This window comes from Malaya genurostris, chromosome 2, assembly GCF_030247185.1.
Source record: "Malaya genurostris strain Urasoe2022 chromosome 2, Malgen_1.1, whole genome shotgun sequence".
Classification (NCBI taxonomy): domain Eukaryota; kingdom Metazoa; phylum Arthropoda; class Insecta; order Diptera; family Culicidae; genus Malaya; species Malaya genurostris.
This window is the reverse complement of record NC_080571.1, coordinates 280,153,396-280,175,523: the sequence shown is the minus strand read 5'-3', so window position 1 is coordinate 280,175,523 and position 22,128 is coordinate 280,153,396. Positions and strand designations below refer to the sequence as shown.

Genomic DNA, 22,128 nt, shown 5'->3' with positions numbered 1-22,128 from the left:
TCCGGCCCGTCGATCTGTCCCTTGTGGAGTTTAGTGCCAAGTTTAATTCTTCTGCTGTGAATGGTCGGTTCCAGACCTCGTTTTGGTCGGGTGAAAATGACACCGGTGTACGCTTGTAAAATCTTCGTTGGACCAGAAATGCCTCAGAAAATCATTCATTTTTTTTTGTATTTTCTTATGGTAAACATTTCAAGAGTATTCTGTAAAACTTTCAACCCTATCAGAACAAAACTTTGCAAGTTATGGGCCCAAGTTTTTTGCTTCGATTGACTTACAAACTTAACAAAACATTTTTGAAATATTTCATTATAACAAAATATAAATGGAAAATATGAGTTTTTGAAAATGTTGGATCCTACGGGCTCCCTAGAGTATTAAATTGTTTCCTTCGATTTTATAGACAAAAAATTTTAAACGCGTTTTCCTCGAAAGCAAGTTTTGAAGGTCCTTATCCATCGTCATTCAAAAACTTCTGTCCCAATTTTTCACAAATTTTGCACACACATTCTACATATAAAATACCAGACCCCAACGTTTTCCGTTTCGTCGTTTGTTACTTCGGGAAGGTTTTACAGCTATGACATGACGGAGTTTTTCGTGCAAAATCGTAGTTGTTTTGATTTGTTGACTTCTGATTAGTCTGCGCTGAGATACAGTGAAATCCACAATTCATGATTTTAAGAAGCTTTTTCAAAAATACCTCTTCATAGACTTATTTCTCAATATTTCTACACGAAAAAAATACAAAATGTAGCTCGAATAATGCTTTACATTATGCAAAATGTTTAAATTTATTTTGTTGAACGATAGTCCCGAAAAAAAAAATACGTTTTTTAATCATTTTGACCCTACCTTAGCGAGCTTTTATATGGGGAGGCATTAAGATAATTTTTTCTTGGGATTTTCTTTGGTAAATCGTTTAATTCCATACCTAGCATTATGCTAAACACGTAAACAGAAATCGGATATCAATTCAAATGGGAATGTTGCGGTGAAAAAGTTTCTTTAAATTTGAGTTCTAAAAACTTTTTTTTCTTTATTTGAGTTTCAATTTCTTATCATTTTGATGTAAAGATTTTCAATACATATTTTTTATCTTTCGATGCAGATGTACCTAAAAAGTACAGTATTAAATGTAACAACCCTGCCTAAAACATTGTTTTTCGGCATTCACTCGTCAAATCCGTTCCGAACATACTAACATTGTAAGCACTTTCTAGGATTATCCGGAGGTCATATATATCTTGGACGCTGAAACTGGTGGTCGTTATCGTCTTTTCTTTGCATTAGATTCTAAAATATACATTGCACAAAACTTTCTGAACGGTAATTTTTCGAATTTGGAATTCACAACCCTAAACGGAAAACCTAGATGCAGTCCCACGTCAAAATAATGGGGATGGGAGACGATATTGAATTATTTTGAAGTCTAAATAAGCATGTGCCATTTTATCCAATACTCCTTTGAATCGATTATTGTCTGTATTTGTTTCAACAGTGATTCAACACTCGATTCTATTGACGACATTGCTGCAAGTAGCACAAATTGAATAATTTTTAATGTTTTATAAATGGTAAGTTAATAAACGGCTCAATAGAAACGAACCTTGTCCGACGATAGAAAATGCTACGCCGCCAATCTATCACGCGTTCATGGATTCACATTCTCGACCTGCTGCTCTCCCGTCAGCTCACGCAGCTATGATTAATAACTCATTGTCTCCGGCAACTACTGCGGTTATGTCAGACCTGCTCAACACTTGTAACTACACGGTGTTAAGTCTGCAATAAAATTCACTGAACCAGGTGAAAATTTATTTGTCTGCTCCGGGGAATGCAACAAAGTTGCATTCCGCGTACTCATGGTGGTTTGTGGAGAGGGCATCAAACGGACAGCGCCGTTCCGAGGTGTGACAAAGTCATCACGTCCCGAGCTTCATAACTACCAGTACCAACCGAATTTCCGGTGGTTCCTTTCCAAAATTAGTATCAGTTTTGCATTTCACAAAGCCCTGGATTAAATGCTATTCAGGCGGCCCTGGCCCACCGGCTGCGGTTCAAGAGTGTAATTTTATGTAAAATAATTCCCCGTCCAAACTCAAGCTCCGATCACTCTTTTCCGGTCCAGCCGTCCAGAGGTCCCGGGTTTCGTTTTTACCTATAGATCTGCCACTCGACAGAACCCATCGACCGAACCGGGGGTGACTAGATAATAAATGGATGCACTTTTGAGTGATAGATGACTTAATTGCAATTTATTTCCTTTGACGAGATGTAATTAATGATGGCTTAATTAGAAATTCAGATCGTAGCTTTTTCCGTCGTTTCTTGTGCAAGGTGCAAACCTAGCTGGTGCTATCGCAGCAACGCCCTGCCGGTGGACACTTGGTCCGGGGCTGAACCCCGTACAAGATAAGCTTATTTCCTTTTATTTTAGCTGTTTTTTTCTTCATTCCGAAATGGTACATCGTTCGATAGATAATGAGTCGAAGCAAGTTGCTGCGCCTCGGTTTCAAACCGAATCATCCGAACACCCATTCAGCCTAATCACATTACAAATGTTAAATAATTCATTTTTCCGCCAGCCTGTTATCTGCCTGCCTGCCTGCCTGTCTGCCTATCAGCGACCTTCGTTTCTCTTGACACACAGCATTTGAATCATTGACGCATTGCGCGGGTGCGCACATGCACTCACTGTTCGGGGAACAGACTTGACTTGACTCATTTGTTCCGAAGGCCTGCCTCTCTAGGTGTATGTATTTTGAATAATTCCGAAATTCCCCTCGCCACCGCCTCTGCGCTTTTTGTATAAACATTGCAACAGGCGTACGGGCGGTAATTAGAATGTAAATATTCGACTAATTAATATCTACTAATTGTGTCTGACGAAGGAGTGGGCCTTGCGAGCCGTGATTGTTTTGAATCGTTAGCAATAATTGATTTTCTAGGAATTCCATCTTTGTAGCTCTGCAGCCGAAAGCATCCAGGGAAATCTCGTATTCTAGTTCGAACATTGTGTACGGATTCATTTGTTTTAAGTACATTTGAATTCATTATGTAGGTATGTTTTGATTTTGCTTAACAAAGCGTTTGTCTTAGTTTGATTTTACATGAACAATTCCAGCAATTACCAGCGGAAAAAGTGGTGAAGCCAGAATCGACTTGGCGAATGTATCATGATTGCACTTTCTAATTATTGTAATTTTAAATTCATTAATTACCTAAATTCCCAGTCAACCACGACACATTATAACCCAACATTATTGAACTCTAAAAATTCGCATAAAGAAATTGATTAAATGCAGCGAAGTTATACATGCTATTATAAAGCTGAAAAGGACGATTATTACCCAAGTAACCATATGCATTAATATCATTACATTATATTTTTGTCATGGTATTTGCATTTGATGCTATATTTTATTGCAATCAAACATTATCGATAACAGTGCATAGAAATTGAATTGCTACATTAAATCAATACATTAGGGTTGAAAAAAGTAGAAAAAACTACAAGGATCAGCCCCATGGGGTTGTTCGAGCCGTTGATGTGGAACAAGGCAACCAGAATTTGCAATGATTGATATTTCCAATTAATCGTCACACTTTTGAATCCGCAAATGCACAAGAGTCTGCTTAGATTGATCCTTATCAACACCAAACACGCGAACCCAGAATATAGACTCTATTTATCGTGATTTGTATTTGTTTCGTAGCCGACGAAATAACATCAACAGCCCAAATGTATGCAATTAAATGTTTGTACATGCTTGCGATACGGATATCGATATTTAAGCTTCTCTTTACCAAGCTTGTGTTCAAATTTTGTATGCAAGCAGTTATTTTTATAGCGTTTCTGTACCATTACTACCATTTTGCTATTTCGGCTGAAGCGATAAAATATTTCTCATTATCAATCGAGTTCATCTTATATAAATTAGAAATTAGTCTTATGCACTCAAAATTTACCCTGGAGTAGTAGTCAATTTCTCAGGCGAAACGACATAACATGGAGTTTCATCCAATCTTGCATGACACAAGATCAGAGCATACCAAAAAAAGCTTCAAATCGTTTATGGCACTTTTTGTCTTGCTGTGTAACAACAACCTACCTCTAGCAAGCTACGCGTAGCACTGAAACGTTAGCTATAATTTCGCTTCTATTTATAGATTCGCGTGCTTCCAACAGCTTTGCTTTTGCATCGATTGACCAATCAGAGCGCTGCTTTCCCTTTGATATATCGCTTACTCCTTCAAAACCGTCGACTATGGCAGGGAAATCCGGTATGCCGGAGATTTTTTGCAGCCAAAATAGGACACTGCTAGCTATTAATCAACATTTCAATGATATAAAATTTAAAATACATGGCTATGTACATTCAAATCAATACGTAGAAATATTTCCAATCAAATGGTGACATAATATTAATAATTGATACAAAATTGACTGAGCTGTAATTGTTCAAAACCTGACCACATTTCTACGTGTATTTTTCTTTAGTTTCTAGTTTGCACCGCTATATAGAAAACAAAAATGTGTTCCACATTAAAATCTTCAACTTAAAACTAGTCTAAATTTAGCTTTGTTTACAAATATAATATTTGTTGGTAAAACAGAAGTAAAATGTATTACCGACATTCACTAACATAGCATAATATGTACAGATTTATTTACAAAGAAGAGTGCATAGGATACTGGACTACAAATGCATGTTACCGTGACCCAAGGATCAATTCCAGAAAATGAGTATATACTAAAAAAATATACAAAGTTAAATGTTCGATACCAAAAAATTTTTCACATGTGTAATGGAAAGAAAAATATGTGCCGCTCAATTTAATTTTAAATTCGCATTACATATTTCATTTCAACGAATTGCTGATGTTTCTTAACATCTTAAGTTACAAGTCCTACATACATTACATAAACAAATATAAGGCAGACATGCGACTTAGTGGTCTTATATCTGTCTTGCTTGCATTCACAGTGTATATGAAAGGTTTGATTGTTATTTGGGATGCAATGATTAAATCGATAAAGAAGAATAATATACTGTATTTATACACATATTACCTTTTATTTGTCGTATAAGTGCTCATTTCCACTTCATATTTACATTATAAAAGTTCTTAATGTTTTATGGCATTTATAGAGTCGCACTGAATTTATATAAGGTGGAATTAATGTAGGTCTATAATGCGTTGTGGTTACTTGGGTCGTTTCGAAATCTAAGGTGGCGACTTCCAATTTATCGATATTCCAGGAAAATTATACCATGATTAGTCTTGGATTGAATATTAAATATTGAAAGTGGAAAGTGATTTTAAAACCATTAAAATGGTGTTTTTGAAATGGATTCAACAAGTAGAACTAAAAGACCTTTATCAGTTGCGTACTTGTCGAATCCGTTTTAATAATATGCATACTGTCATCATGTAGGATTTTTTGTCGTGGATACGACTTATGGGGTACCTTTTCAAAATTTGCCTTGTAGACGAATAGGTTGAACTTAATCGTGAATAACTCTTGTTGCATTTGAGGCAGCAACATAATTTCTTCTCCATATCATCGGAAATATGTTCAACAATGTAGGATAAAATTTTCAGAAGTATGAGAAAACCACAAATAAATCCAAATTGAAGTTTTCTAAAATGTTTGGTATGAACGAACATTAAGGAGAAATTCAGTGCCAAAATAAGAACCGCAAAACTCCAAACACATGAATTGACCGAACCATCGCACAAAGCGTATCGTGCAAAACGGACACATAGAAATACGGAATATTTTCAGTAATTGAGTGCTGTGTGCTTACGACACGTTTGTTCATTAATAAAACAGACACTAACTATTGATTGTTAAAACCTTAAGTATTTTTCGCATGGTAGTTCCCATAAACAATACGAGTAGTAAAAAATTGGCTTTTCATAACAACTTTATGAATTTACGAATCCGATCAGTTATTGTGATTCTCATAAAATGCTTCTTGGCGTGAATACGGCATACTTTACTATGGGGCGCCTTTTCAAAATTAACCCTCTGAGAGAGTGATAAGTTTTTGATCGTGAATATCTCTTGTTGTATCTAACGTATAAACATATTTTTTGCTACATGCCATCGGAAATATGATCATCAATTTATGGTAACATTTTCAGTTGTATGACATAATCACAAATAATTTGACTGCTTCGCGTTCGGGACAAACACTACGAACAGTGTTTAATATCGTAGAGAATTACACAATTTTGCTCTTCAGTATGCCAGAGAAGAATCCCATACTGCCAGAGAAGAATCCCATAGTTTCTTTCACTGAAATATGCAAATCCGAAAAGAAATAATCGACATCGAAATTGTGTATGTTGCTATTTTTCTTCTTCCGTTTGTTCAGCGTTGAATAACCTTGCACCGTTACAATTTTGGAAACGAAGCAGTAAAAGTTGCGAAATTCACACAATCAAGTTATACGAACGATTACCATTTTTATTCCTTTTCCAGTCCTCTAGCTATGTTTGTGACATTACTCATTCGCCTTTTCTAATATACTTATAAACTTCGAGTTTCCACATTCAAACATCCGAGAAGATTCTTAGAAAATTTGTTTTATTGATTTATTTTGAATTGATGACTTGTACATTGCTTTATGAGTTCGAGTTGAGAGTTCGCTCAACCCAAAGAAAAATTTTCCGAATTGTGGAAAAGCATGTCAGTTTTATTCATATTCACGGCAACCTGTTATGTCTCTGATATTACCCACCCGTTTTTGTTTAACGAACCGAAACAGCGTTTTTCGCTATGTACTCATAAAATCTGTTTTGAAAATACCCATACTAAAATGATTTTCTTTGAATACCGATTAACTGGAAGTCACCATCGTCGTTTTCAGATCGACCTTAAACATAATCTACTTATCAAATTCCTTTCGAAAATATCGATATTGTGAGAATCTTGATTTCTGAGTCAACTTGGAACATTGTTGTCCGATAACTATCGAATCAGTTTAAAATATTCAGGTCACAAGTATTATCGTACTTGCAGCGCCCTTAGCAAATTTTCCTTCGAACTTGCTAGTATTGTAGAAAAAGTAGGGAGCCGTGAAGGAATAACAACATTCGTGAAGGAAAAACTCATCACCTTTCATGCAAGCCTTCACGTCAGCGTAAACGCGACGAGCAACAACAAAAATATCTTTCCACGGGCACCGGTCACTGTCATTGACATTGTGGCAGTGGTTTCGGTTCGCGGCTCTCGGAAATTTTGGTAGAATTTCGGGAGAAAGTCGGATGAACTTTCTACTTAGAATCACAAGCTCGGCTTGTACTAAAATCTTCGGGCTTCACACGAAAGAAAATGTTAGGAGCTTAAAAACCCATAGCTGGGAAGAGTTAGAAGCAGTCGGTAAGTTAGTCAGTCTGTCCGTTAGTCTCCGGCGTCGGCCCGTAGACAAGTTAGTTAGTCGGTTCCAAATAGTTGACGGCAAATAGCCGTTAGTAGTGTAATACGCGATAACCGAAACAGTCAATCAATTAACTTCTGCTGTAGGTAGATTACGGCAAAAGCAGAACAAAAGTGCATCTCCCTAGAAATAAAGAGTGCATCTCATTAGAAACGAAAAGTGCATCTCACCAGAAGAAAAACAGTCAATCAATTAACTTCTGCTATAAATAGATTAAGAGTGTAGTCAAATATTAATTGAAGAAATACAGAAAAAAGAAAAAAACGATTTATTGACAAAGAGTGTTACGAGTTTCCGTATAGAACAGAAAGAAACATCCCTTTTCGTTATTTTCCTCCTGCCGCCGCTTGGCCGGAAACAACGAGGCGTTTGCAAGTAACCAAAAAGTCTCAAGTATGTTTTATAGATGCATATGAAGCAGATATAAGACAATAGCGACTTATATCTGCCTTAAATCTGCCATATGTAAAGCGAATATGAAATTTGAAGATTACTTGAGTAGCATATATTTTCATAATATGGAAAACGCTTTTTCCACGAGTAGGTTCGTAAAAAAGTGCTTACGTTATTTGGAATTTACTTTGTAATAAAAAGACGTTACGTTATTTGGAATTTCATTCCCAAAACATTGACGTAAATCGAACTCATTCGTAAAGAAGACTATTATAATAGTTTTGGGATGCTTGCGATGCTTCCCCAAATAACACATTTTATAATGGTGACCACCAGTTCACAACAAAAAAATAGCAGAATATTTTTGTGGCAACTTGTTAGGGACAAGTTGTCGAAACAAAATAGGGGATACTAGGGCCGTCTTCATGATTGCCCAGAAGGTTTCAATCAGGCGAAGCTCCGGTGAATTGAGTGGATTCATTTTTTTTTTTCACAAAATTAAAACCGTTGGCTCGGTACTTTCGAGCGTGGTGACATTGTTGTGGAAGACGAAGGGAGCGCTTATTTCACCACATCTGCAAATTGCCTTCTTGATCAGTAATTTTTAATCACATATCGATAATTTCTACTTTCGAGCATTCTGTAGAATATCTAACTTAGACTTAGCAGCGCTATTTACCTACAAATTATGCTTGACGATTATTCAGCAAGCGTTTTTTGGGTGATACCAGAATATTACATCCATGAACATGGAAATTTTGATCTCGTGTCAATTTCGATGTTGAATTCAGTTGAATAAGTTGTGAATGTTGACCATTTACATACTTTTGGATGAAAATTTAAGTATACTGCTTCTTTAATTTGTATTAGAGTGGGCCAAAATACATTTTCGCGCCCAAGGTTTGAAGTTTGTATGGAGTTTAGTATGGGGAAACTGACTTTTTACGGAAAAATCGTCTGCAGATCAGCCTACAGACTCCAAAAATCGGTGCATATTTTTGTAGGAAATTTACCGAGAAAGAAATCGTTCGAAGATCGCAAAACAATTCGACATTTGTAGAAAAAGTTTTTAACGGAAAACCGACACAAGTTCCGAACAATGGTTCATTCCTCAACATAGCATCACTGCTGTTAGTGGTCGTAATATGGTCGTCTTCCTCGTTATATTTTCTACGACAATAAAACAGGTACTGATTTTTAGAGTCCATAGGGTGATCTCCGGACGATTTTTTGTAAACAGGCAGTTTTCTTATTCTAACGGGTGGCAACTAAAATTTTGGAATTTCTTTCTCAAGCTGTCAAAAAAAGACAATCATATATAAAGAAGATCTGATTTATTGAAATTAATGATAGATTGTCCACTGTTGAAAAAAAATTAGTGAACATTTGAAAACGGTCCGTAATCGGATGTTTCGCGAAGCTTTCGTTTGATGTCGGAACAGGAGCGTTGTTCGGCTTTCATGTCAACTTTGCGAATGCATCTCTTGATTCTACCAATCAACTGTTTGCAATTCGTGGCTCTCCAGTTATTTTTGTACACCTAGGAGCTCAGAACCCCGAAGAAATCTTTGATTGAGCGACACTGAGGCTGATTTGTCGTGTTGTGGTTTTTGGGTACAAATGGGATCGAATGGGTATTCAGGAACGATTGTGTTTTTTTGGTGTAATGCGATGACGTTTTATCCGGCCAAAACACGTATTTTCCATCAGCATGATGTTTTTGAAGAAACGGGATCAAAATTTTCTTCAAATATTCGTTCTTGAACCTTTCTCGGAAATGGCAATATACAACATCACCTTCTGTTCGAACTTCTGTTTAAACTTTTATTTCAAGTTCGGAGGTGCAATAGAACTATCCATTGAATAGTATCGATCGTTTCTGGGAATCTACGTCTTTGATAGAGGGAAATAACTTTCGTCGTCCAAAACAAAACCATTTCCGGAATAATTTTTGATCAACCAGCGGCATTGGGACTCCAGCGTTGAAATCTGTGCTTCAGTATATTCCGGGGCTCGTGTTTGCTTTCGGCACTTTATTCCGACTCTTTTCAATGTTTTGCAGATGTACTGGTGAGAACAGTTGAACTTTCTTGAGGTATCCCGTTGCCTCAGTGAATTCTTGTTGTTGAAGGCACGAGAAAGAGAACGAAGTCCTTTTGCGTCCATAATTTTGGCTGGTCTTCCACTAACTTTCTTGCGAGTAGTTATTGGGGATCTTAGGATATGGTAAAGAGTCGAAGCCGCAACATTTTCGCTTTTAAAATGTTGTACCGTATACTTTTTGCCAAGATTTCTGTGCAGTTCGCAGAACTGTACAACGCGCTCGCGAAATACTTCTTGTTTCGACGGCATTTTGAGCAAAACTGAGCAAGCGTAAATAAAACAGAAAATACTACCAGAAAAAGGAGAGAGAGAGAGCTAACACATACACACTCTTCTTTCTCTCTGAGCTCGTTTGTTGTTAAGCATACAGGCTTCGAAAAAATTCCAAAATTTTAGTTGCCACCCGTTAAGTCTTATATACACTTTAATCATCGGACGTGAAAATTTTGTTTCACCGAAATTTTGCATAGTTTTTATGGGACTTTATGAGGAATACGAAAAATTCAATGGAGTAAGGAAATAATCCTTTTGATTTATTTTCACATACAACCTTGTCTCACCCGAATATGCATTTTACATGATTTTTCCGTTGTGGGTACTTCCTGGATACGACGGAAGTCGGCTTTGACATAAGTTTCGTCATCTATCACGATGCTACACGAACTGGTGAACAGCTTCTTGTAAAATTTCAGGGATTGCGCGGGATTAAAAAAGTTATGGATAGAGCGGGACTGAATAAGTTTGCGAAGCATTACGCATAATTATCAATTTTGGAAATGTTTAACATGGATTGCAAAAGTTTAAGAGGGACCGTGCGGGATTAGATGAGATTAATCCTGGTTAGAAAAAGTTCATTTGTCTGATTTATTCTAGAGTTTAGAGCGATTTGTTTCTTGTCTACTCATCATTCAAAAGTAGATGTGCCATTTTTATCGAATACACCCTTGACTGCTAAAGTTTGAATCACCCGAAAAAAAAAAATTTCTCACCTGAAATGGTAAAAATTTATGATCGGTATCTGAAAATCCCTAGCGAAATAATTGAAAAATGCACTTCCATTTTTCACCACTACAGGTCGTCCCGTCAGTCGGGTTGGATCTCGTCAGTCAGTTTGGTCGATATTTGCACTGCAGCAGCCAAGCAACTGCATCCTGCATGGGTAGGATTCTCCAAACACTCCAACAAATATGCCAATTTTACGGCTCTCGTAATGAACCATTATTCAAGCTGACCATTTCAAAAAATATCGAGAGAAAAAGAAACAACCTCCATGCTCGCGAAAAGAAGCCCGCACAAAACAAATAAATTAACAGCAAATTGATTCTCCCAGTCTGCCGCTACTTACGGTTGGGGGATTTTGCGGGGGTTTTCAGGCTATCACCCTGCTCCGTTCGGGGCTTCGCTCTGATGCATTTACCCGAAGGTCGAAGATCACCGCGGATGATGGGTACTATAAATCACCGACGACCGACCAACCGACCGACCCGGGAAGGTACTGCAGTTCCTGCCGTGTGATGGTTGTTGCAACCGAGCGAATCCGTTTCTGTTCAGAAGCGCCTAAAGTTGCGTTCGAGCACCGGTGGGAAATGTGTGCTGAAAAATTACTGCCCAAAGTCGGGCTCATACTGTGCGTGTGCCCAAAAGTTGGCGAATGGGGTGGAGGAAGACGGTGGCCGAAGATTCAAAGAACCATAAATTCCCCGGATTTTCAATCGCGACCGAAAAGATATACGATCTTGAGGCCCTGTGAGCAAGAAGCTTCCTATTTGTCAGGAATGATAAAATATACTCACAAATTATTAATTCGATTCATTGTGGTATGTCAGGGCGAATGGAAGCTCGAACGAATCCACAGGCGAACTGATAGTCCACCGTCAGGCTGAAAGACCGGAGTGCACGTGACTCATTTTAATTGAATTCATTGTGTGGGGACCTTCGGTCAGTATCATGCTAACAGCGTAAACCGATGGACATAATCTTCAGGGGCGTTTTGGGTTTTAGTTGATGTGGTTCATTGGACGATATACGTGTCTGTGTTATGTAGAATGTGCTGAGGGAAGAACAGACAGAGTCACTAAAACGGGAAGCATTTATACGATATTAGAGCATAAAGCATTAAACTGAGCTGCACTGTCGACTTTATTATCAAAGCAATTATCATAAATGGAAAAGGTAAAATGCTGTCGAAAAAACACATGACTGTTCAAGGTTTCACGTTAAACCATATTACCAAAAACAGTAACGATTTTTACTGAGAGTAAGTATAAAACTGTATTTAAAAGATTTTTCTTTATTCAGGCCTATTTGCGTACAAGCTTTACGTGGCCAATTGAGCCGATTTTTTAAATAAATTTTTTTTGAGTTGGATCTCGTTGTCACCCTTTTTCTAGGGGGAGAGGAGCTTCCATTTCCCTCCTGCGAGGACTTCGTTCGTGGTTCGTCTCGTCATCCATTGCCATATCGATGGTATTGTTGTTGGTTTCATTGCTAGCTGCTGGAGATGAGCCTTGTTGTACATTGTTTGCAGTTGCTGGTTGGTTGGATGGTAAGTTGTTCACTGCAGCTAATGCACTTCGTTCTATAAGGGATACGTTGGATGGTTTCGTTGAAGGGGATGCTTCACTGTTGTTGGTGACTGTTACAGGTGTACTGGGGTTGCTTTGGGTTGGTGTGAAGGAAGCACCTTTGCCCTTTGGTGTAGTTGTCTCCTTGTCCAGTTTATCACATGGCTTACCGTAGTGAACAGCTTTTTGGCAATATTGACATGTGGCCATCTGATTGTCATAGGTAACAAGTGATTTGCACGGAATTCTTGTATCTTGACCGAAAATCACATAAGAAGGTATAGGCTTCTTCAAGTGTATGCGTAATAAACGTACGCCATTTAGAATACCGGGGAAAAATTCTTCCACTTTTCTTTTTCGATAGAGAGAATCTCTCCGTATTGGGACATAGTTTTGCGAATATAAGAATCAGTGACGCTTGAGTGAAGATCATGCACACGCACTTCTATAGCACTATCATCCATATATACTGGAATGTTGTACCTAATGTTCTCGTGCTGCACATTGTTGTTGTCTTTTGCGAATTGAATTGCATCCAACTCTTTATAAAACTGGATGTAAACAACATTATTCATCTTATTGCATTCAAGTAAATGTACACGTTTGATGTCAAGCTGCATTTGCTCCTTAAGCAAACCTTCAAGTTCTCGTATCGAATGTCGAATTTTGCACTGCCTGAAGTCAACAACAATTGTATTCTTTCGTGTCGGCGGTAGCTTTTGTTCGTTTGGTTCACTCATTTTCGTGGTCTATTGTTCACTACACAATACTGTAATTGGTTTCTTCTGTCCCCAACGTAAGCGGTTTTGTTTTATCGACTGACTTGGATGAGATGTAAAACCGAACTGAGTATAAAACTGTAGGTTCTAGAAGTAACTTGAAAATAAGTTACCTTACTGAAGCGGAGTGAAAGTGAATTTTTATTCAATACACTAGAACCTTAATTTGCGCGAATTTAATTTAAGCAACTTTTTCATTTGTTTTATTTGAAATAAAATCGATTTTGGATTGAACGTAAGAAAAAGTTTCTCATAGTGATGGAAACTTCAATTAATCCAACATGCTTTAATAAATGGAGAATTGTTAAATGTATGTATATCCTAAAGACAGTATTCCAAATAATTCTTGGATCTTGGGACATCTTCTATGGATTTACCTGGTCTTAGAACATATACAGATGGTCTAAGATACTTTTTTTAAGTTATCTGTTCAAAAATCCCATTATATTTAAAATAATCACTTTTCTCACGATAAATTTTAAATATCTAGAACTTTTATTTAATTTGGACGAAATTTAAATTAAGCACACAAGCAAGACTCCGCGGGTAAATTGAGCATAGCACTACGATGCTGAATGCGTTGTTATTAAACTATCGAAAAAATATGATTTTGTCATATTATTTTGTTTTATTTTTCATAGCGTTAGCTCAAAGATGTAACGGATGATAGCCTTTGCATTCGCATTAGAGACCTCCCGTGCATTGCAACTCCGTTACTGATCAGCACCAATCGGCTGAACGCCCATCTCTTGGATTAAACGCTATCCATAAAATCCTTTGCAACAATTGCTTCGTCTTTCTTACACACTTTCATCAACTATTTCTTCAAATCCTTGTCCTTTTTAAAAACTTTTCCTGGTTTCCGGAGCACCCCCCAAATAAGCATCCAGAGTTACTCTATTGGGTGATGTTCTAGCAATGACGGATATACCTCTTTCGACACAACCTAGCGAACGACCGCAACTAGGTTCAATACTGGTATAAATAAATGATATGAATTAAAAAAAAATCTTCAATACAAAAACAACATCACTGACTTCTCCACACTATATCGTCTGCTCCGCTGAATGGCACGATGCCAAATCTCACTAAAAATGTGTCAGGTGGAGGCATTTTTCTTTATATGTTTGTCCGTTGATGACGTTGATTTATATGTTTGTCGCTATGTACGACTTGCTGAATTTGCCGCACCTAATAATCCCTTGCCACATTAAGTACCTCGTGGTGAACTTGGTGACGTTTTTTTTTTCAGAAACATCCAGGCGACAATTGCCAACGAAAAACTTCAGGTTGGAGATCTGCATTCGCTATAATGTACTTCTCGTCATCCAAAACGATGTATTTCGGTTGCATCAATCAATCATGATATGATTTCCTGCATCGGGACTCAGTCACCGTATTTTATTTATCGGTTCGGTTGGGTGCATTCCTACCCTGAAGACATGAAATCCGACCGCTTTATAGTCTGCTGGACCAAGTTTGAACATCTTGATTATGCCCCAAATCAAAAGATTCGTCTTATAGTGCTTGAAGTAATGCTCCACCTTCCTTGCATTCCAGGGGGCAGCCAGCTCACCACTGAATCGACAAAAAAACTTTGGAAGCAAAAACCGCATACAAACATTTGTTTCGGATCGTTCGGACCGGATAAGCGTTTGTCCGTATTTCGCATTCAAAGTTTCTTTTGTTCTGATTTTTCATTAGATGCCCTGAAAGTGGCCGTTTAGTTTGCTAGTGATGTGAGATGCTGATCAAAATAATCGCACACGATGGAAAAGATCATCCAGTATTCTTTTCAAATGAAAAATTATAATAAAACCGCAAAATTTTCACTTAATTTTAAATGTGATTTTTATTGAAATATGAGATGAAATTAAATTATTAAGATTAAAATTGGGTGTTAAGCCACAAGTGATGACTTTTCTGTCCTATTATATACATCATTTGGTTATTAGCATTAGGATATCATTTGCTTCCGCAATTCTGTGATTTTTGTGTAGAAAAAATTGTAAACCTCTATGTATTGTGTGCAAAAGTTTCATTCTTTCTTTTGGCATTGACGAGCCACACCGTCTCTTTTCAAATATAAGAGTATGTGCTATGCGAAATGTCAATTAACGTCTTTGTCAACTTAGGTTTACGAAATTGATTATTTAGGGATTTAGCCATTTTTTTGCTATACGCTTAGAGACAGGACTCGAGCCTGCGTTCTTATGCATTCCGTGCATACGCGTTACCATTTCGCCACCCTAAGCCTAGTGATGGACACAGCTCTAACACACGACTAGACATGATAAAGCGTACATTGAACATGGTCTACATCCTAGCCGTCTCACGACTGCTATCAGTAGAGAAGGTGACAAGCGATTATAAATACACTCTCCTACTCAGTGCTTGAGCGGAAAATAGGTATAGAGCGAGAAGACTAGCGTTTGATCAACAGAGAAGATGTTTGGATATATGGTACCGGTCGGGAGACGGCCAGGATGTAGACCATGTTCGATGTACGTTCTATCATGCCTAACCATGTTTTAGAGCTGTGTCTATCACAAGGATTTGGGTGGCGAAACGGTAGCGCGTATGCACGGAAAGCATAAGAACGCAGATTCGAGTCCTGTTTCTGTGCGTATATTTTGCCAAATATCATCTTTTCTGTAAGTTTTTCATTCATTTGGCTTCTCCAATAAATGTTTCCACTCAATCATTGCAAAAACTGAGTTTAGTTATGGCGACTTTACGTCAAAACAACTAAATTTAATAAATCATGCACTGAGCAGTTCAATTTCAACTGTTCTGCACTGACAAGTCGAAGACGAAACGTAAAGAATAGTATACGAAATTGTTGTCTCTGAAAGAGGAAGCCCATACATTGGCTTGTAAAACATCGAAATATAGACATTTTTTGTTAATAATTAACCACTAATTGTCTAAAACATATGGTTGTATCTACTTCTATCAATCTGTGGAAATATTTCTAACCAGTAGGTGTAATAGCATCGAGAATTTGTTCGAAAATTAATGGACTTTAAGTGTTCAAATCCTGACCTGTTTGTGCGGATCTATTTTCTGTATTTTGAATTTGTACTCTTATATAGAAAGCAAAGACGAAGTCCTACGTCAAGATAGTCGATAGAATAAAAATGTAGTAGGGGAAGGTGTTCGGTTGCCGGCACCCCAGCGTAACTTTTGACAGAAAGCAGATTGCGTAATCCGGACAAATGTCCGGACATCTAGTTTAACACCGGATGCTATCAAAATTTTCGCAACCAAAGAGTTGTTTTGTCATTTTAAAAATGTCTACCGATTTCGGTTACCGGCACCCCATTTTTTTCGACATATCGTGAAAAATTGTCAGTGATATGCAGGCTGCTGTCGAGACAAAGCTAGCCAAAATTTGGGCCAAACATCTAGCTACTCATACAGCAGATGCTCCGGCTAAGAAAAAAACGTGGAAGACTGGCCAAATTAATATCAAAGGCGCCACCATCCAAATATTCGATCAAGAGAGCCAAGGCGAAGTCACCATCAGACAATAAAGACTTTTGTCCAAAACGTCTCCGAAAAGAATAACCGGTTTTCCTTTGAATAATTCTTTACTTATATTTTCCGAATTTATTTGGGGCGCCGGTAACCGAACACTTTTTTTGAAATTGCCAAAATTTATCACTTTACTAAATTGATAATATTTTTTTTCTCCATAAAATGAATCAACTTAGTTTGATAATCAGTTGTTAGCTAGGGACTTTAGCTTTCCATTGATGTATAGATGTCCGTATAATGCGCACTAAATCAGACGTTATGAGCTTAAAATAAAAGGGTACCGGTAAGCAAACACTCTCACTTACTTTTTTAAAAAATTTATTTATTTGGAAAAGAACAGTTAAAATTTAAATATATCAAAAAAAAAACTGTCAAATTTCTAGAATGGAGAAATAATATTTGAAAAAGTTACATATTTTCAAAATAATGAAAATGATGACAATTTTTTTTATTTTTCGACGAAATTTTATAAAAGAACGCTAATTTTCCAATAAAAATGATGTTAATCAAAACTTTTCTATATGCTACGGTTCTCGAGATACAGCGGTTTGAAAAAAAGGCGAGATTTTTTTTGTATTCCATGTATCATCCAAACCATACTCTTTACCGTTTGACGATATCTGGTATTTGGCAGTTCTATCTACAAATAAAATACTATTGAATAAACTGCATCAGAATCAGATAAGAAAAATGCTGTTGATATTATTCTACTTTGAATGCTAGAATATCAAACAACTGAAAAATTTGTTTTCTATCAATAGTTTGTTCTTGTTTTGATATTACACTGACAGGATTTTTCCTTTTGTTGTTATTTCCTCATGCAGACTTTGTTATGAATTTCAATATTTTAACTCTTTATCAAACAAAATTATGTTGATTTCTTTCACTGAGATGTTTGATTCCAATAATATAATTTGTTATTGGCTTCCAAATCACTTCTATCCGGGAATGCTTTCAACGTTGTTTAAAATCAGTTTCATTCGTATTCACGTCCATCCGGTTATGTCTCTGTCATAACCCAGCCTTTTTTCTTATTCATTTCATTTGAAAACGATAGCACCATGTTCAATTTAGTAGGAAATGGTAGTAACCTTGCATCGAAACTGTCAACAGTTGGCTCCTTGATGAACGTTGACTTCGGTATTTGTATGCAATTTGCTGTAGATAAATCAGATTTATCAACTCCGATGAGCCTATCTAGTTTATGGTTTCTAAACTAGATCATCACATTCCTAGATTATTTTGCCAGTCGGTTTTATCTTCTCTTCCCGGCACCTACCGGCGCAGCAGTGCGCGAATTCATCAACCCGCATTACTAACCTGCACAGAAACCAATTAGCGTTTATGAAATGCAAAGGTGCAATTCGAAAGCCTCCATTCGTCATCCGTTGCAGCCATTTGCTCGCCATCCAGCTCTAATGATGCATTTGTTTCGCTCTTTATTTCCAGCCGGATCCTCTTCTTCACATTTCATGCCCTCCTGCAATCACATCCGGATTAACTAACAAACGCTGGTAACAAGGTAGGTAACTAATTAATTTGAAATCTTAATTCCGAATCAATTATTGACACTAGCCAAACAACGGGGGCGGTGGCTTTGGGGCGGCTGGGGGACACGCTTGGCGGGAATCGGAACGGGGACATGTATCGATCGCAATCTTACCGATTCGAACGTCTTCGTTATAGATTTCGATGGAACGATTGCTTTGGACAGTGGGTTGAATGGTGCTTTCAAGGGGCAAAAATAAATTTGCTATTCGAATGGATTTGACCGAGGACACATCCGTGGTTATTGTTTGGAATAACCCACCATGGGTCGGATTGCCGGCAATTCGTATGCCAGTCCTGGCTGGATGGATGGATGGATGGATAGATCGCTGGTGCGGCACAGTGTCTGTGAGCAAGCCACTTGTCGGAGTCGAAGTGCAAAGCGCACCGAAGCGGTAATTAAAGCGAACATAATTAATGAAAATGTAATAAGAGAAGAAGAATGTAAATTATTTCCCTCTGTTTCGCTACGCCATCGATCAATTCCACCCGGCGCAGTACCCGACGGTGGTGGTGGTGTTGGTATTGGTGGTAGGGGCAAAGCGGCTTTCGAGGCAAAAATTATGTAGTGTAAAATGCAAATGCAAACAGAGTGATACAAGCTGTGATCGTGCAAGCCTTTTTCGCTACGGCTCAGACAGACAGACAGACTCAAGCGGACGGCCGAATGGATGGACGAACGGATGCTCGAACAAATGGATAGATTCGAACAAGTTCGAAGAAGCTGAATTTGAACCGACGAGTCGGTTCGTGTAGACGATCTACGATCATGTTACTCTTTCTGACTATCTATGGCTATGCGATTGCGATTAAGATATCAGAGTTCTGTGAAGAGTAGCTCAGTTATCGGACGGATTAGGGACCGGAGAGATCAGCCGAAGCAAGACTGTGAAGTCTTGCTATTACATAAACTTAATTACGTTTTAAATAAATAAATAAAGCATTAGTCTGTCATGTTTTCGTAATTGAATAAAAATTATAAATGCATTTTCATCGATGGAGCGAATCCGTCGGTTTGCCATCGGGTATTATTGCTATTAGCTTTGCCTGTGGGGTAAAGGGGTTTTGGTCCGGGTGATGTGGAACTGCGATGCGGCGAGGTTTTTCTTCTATGATTGAAGATCGTTGTTGAACATAGGCCGGAAACAAGCTTTACTGCGATGTGGTGATGAAGTGGCCTCTCACTTGCAGCAATGATATTTACAGTGGTGTGTACATGACCTTTTACGACTGGTAGGATCAGCTATCGCGTTGTTCGCAGAAAGCATAGTTTTGTACTGAACAAGGTGAGAAAATTGCGTCGGAGTGAATAAATTTTAATTTGAATTCCGACTGGTAGGCCCCTAGCACAGTGCTAATAGACATAACCGGCTCAAGGTCGCTTTGGATGGGCCTCGAACCTGTGAATCGAAGTACCGAACAGCTATCGAACGCAAATCTGTCCTCATTCCGGAGTAGGGATGGCTAAGTGAGAAGGGTATTACTATCCGAAAATTGGGAAAGCGGTTTGGAATTCATCATGCCAGTGTTAAAGCCATCATTAATAAGTTTGGGGAACACTATTCTTCGGATGAGCTAGGGAGGGAGGCAGGGAGGGAGAGGCAGTAAACCCGGTTCTTCCAACCCGCAACTGGACCACAAAGTGTAATCTCTAATCATGAAGAACAAATCAATGTCAATACGTGATTTGGCCAAAAAAGCAGGAACGAGTGTCGGAATGATCCAGCGTATCAAAAGGCGAAATCACCTGAAGACCTACAAAGAGCAGAATATCTCGAAACAAAGTGTAGAACAGAAGAAGCGAGCAGCAACAAGGGCCCGGAAATTATATTCGCGTCTTTTGCAGTGTCCGGATGCATGCGTTTTGATGGACGATGAGACTTATGTAAAGGAGGACTCAAAAACCCTTCCAGGTCCACAATACTTTACTGTCGTCGTTGGGGAGGATGTGAGCGATGCGGACAGGTCGATTCAAGTGGAGAAATACTGGTATGGCAGGCAATATGTTCCTGTGGTTTGAAGTCAACCATTTTTTACACTACCGGAACTAAAAATTCAGAAATCTTTCGATCTGAGTGTCTCCAGAACAAATTTCTGCCTTTATACCAGAAGCATAGTATACCTCCAATGTTTTGGTCGGATTTAGCGTCGGCTCCCTATGCCAAAACCACTCTCAATTGACTTGCAGAAAAGGTTACAAATTTCGTTGAGAAAAATATCAATCCACCAAATTGCCCTCAGCTTCGACCCATCGATCGTTACTGGGCAATCGTGAAGAGGGTATTCAAGAAGACTGGTAGACATGGGAACATGCAGGAGTTCAAAAAAATTTGTGCTCAAGCATCCAAAAAATGCGATGCAAGACTTATCCGGAACTTGATAAAGAGCGTTCGATCAAAAGCTAGAAAATTCGTGAAGGAATAACTTTATCCGGTTTTCATTATTCTCAAGTTTTACGTCGTACAATAAAGGATCAATTTTCAGTAAATATCGTTTTTTTATCATAATTTGAAAGAAAAAATTGTGGATAGCTTATTTTCGATACACTCCTTAGTCATTACTTTGTTAACATTTTTTCGATGACAGTAGCGCCACATAGCTGCAGATTGCAGGAGCTATTCATGTTGGTTGAAAACAACATTTTATTTTTTTAATTCAACTAAAAAATTAGTTGAATGGATATGGAGTGTGTCTTTGCTAAGAAATGACAGCACGTTTAATTGGTGAATTCATCTAAACTAATTACCATTTTAATTAATATTTGATCATTATTAAGGGAATCAGAATTAAAAAATCTAAATTAGCAAGAGTTCTTACTCTTGCTCAACGATGCATAGGAGATGCGCATGATTTTGTCTGAGTAGGCTATCTCTGTTTTAGTTTCAATTTTTCCTCCGATTGGTAATATACTGATCAGTGAAGATTTCTAGGTCCCAGACTGTGGGATTCGATTTCCAATTGGATGGAAAGCTCTACATAATTTGCTATGTTTGTGATCTTAATTATTCAAACATTGATTAAACATTTTCAATCCAGTTAAAGGGTGTACCCCTCGGCGCATGAAAACAATCCTAGACAAAAATAGATATTGTCAAAAGTGCAAGAATATGCTTCGAATTATACATGGAATTGTTTATTATGCTGTTCACACTGTACTTTTACAGTGTAACGAGTACTGTGAATCATTAACTTCTTGTAAGATTTATAAGAAAAATAATTAAAGTGAGTATTTGAAAACTTGACCTTCAAAAATTGATCCAACAAGAATGAGTATAAATAAGTCCCCTTTTAAAAATTCAAATCATGTCAATATTCCAAGTTCTATTCATACAGAGTAGCACAGGTCTTTTGTTCGACTTCTTCCATCAAGTTTCATACTACCATTTAATTTCATCTGCGACTAATTTTTTTTTCAGACAGTTCATGTCAATGTAATTAAAAACGCTTAATGCTTGCTGCAAAAGTAAAGTGATAGTATTTGTATTTTTTTGAAAGTGCATCTGTACCATTGGCTTGTCAGCAACATTCTTGAAAACGAAATCGAAAAAAGCTCTTCCAACGAGTCATTCTGCAAGTGGAGAAAAAATTCATAACACCATGAAAACATTTTGCTGGTGAATTCCTTCTTGATAATTATAATCTTTTGTTGCATTTCTGTATCATCTGTCAGTTTCGTAATAAGCAGCTTCTTAGGCAAAATTTCGTTGTTCAAGCGGTGAACTAATCAGCTGCCTGCCGAAAAGTGGAAAA

The 22,128-nt window shown here is 37.7% G+C and overlaps 1 protein-coding gene across 1 annotated transcript in view; it reads left to right on the top strand.

The window, feature by feature from the left end:
* Positions 1-22,128, top strand: part of LOC131430267 (homeobox protein aristaless) — a 223,067-nt gene that overhangs the window by 69,864 nt on the left and 131,075 nt on the right. Inside the window, exon 2 of the mRNA XM_058595093.1 lies at positions 18,280-18,352. The gene's annotated coding sequence lies outside the window, so the exon portion shown is untranslated. The remainder of the gene's footprint in view (positions 1-18,279; positions 18,353-22,128) is intronic.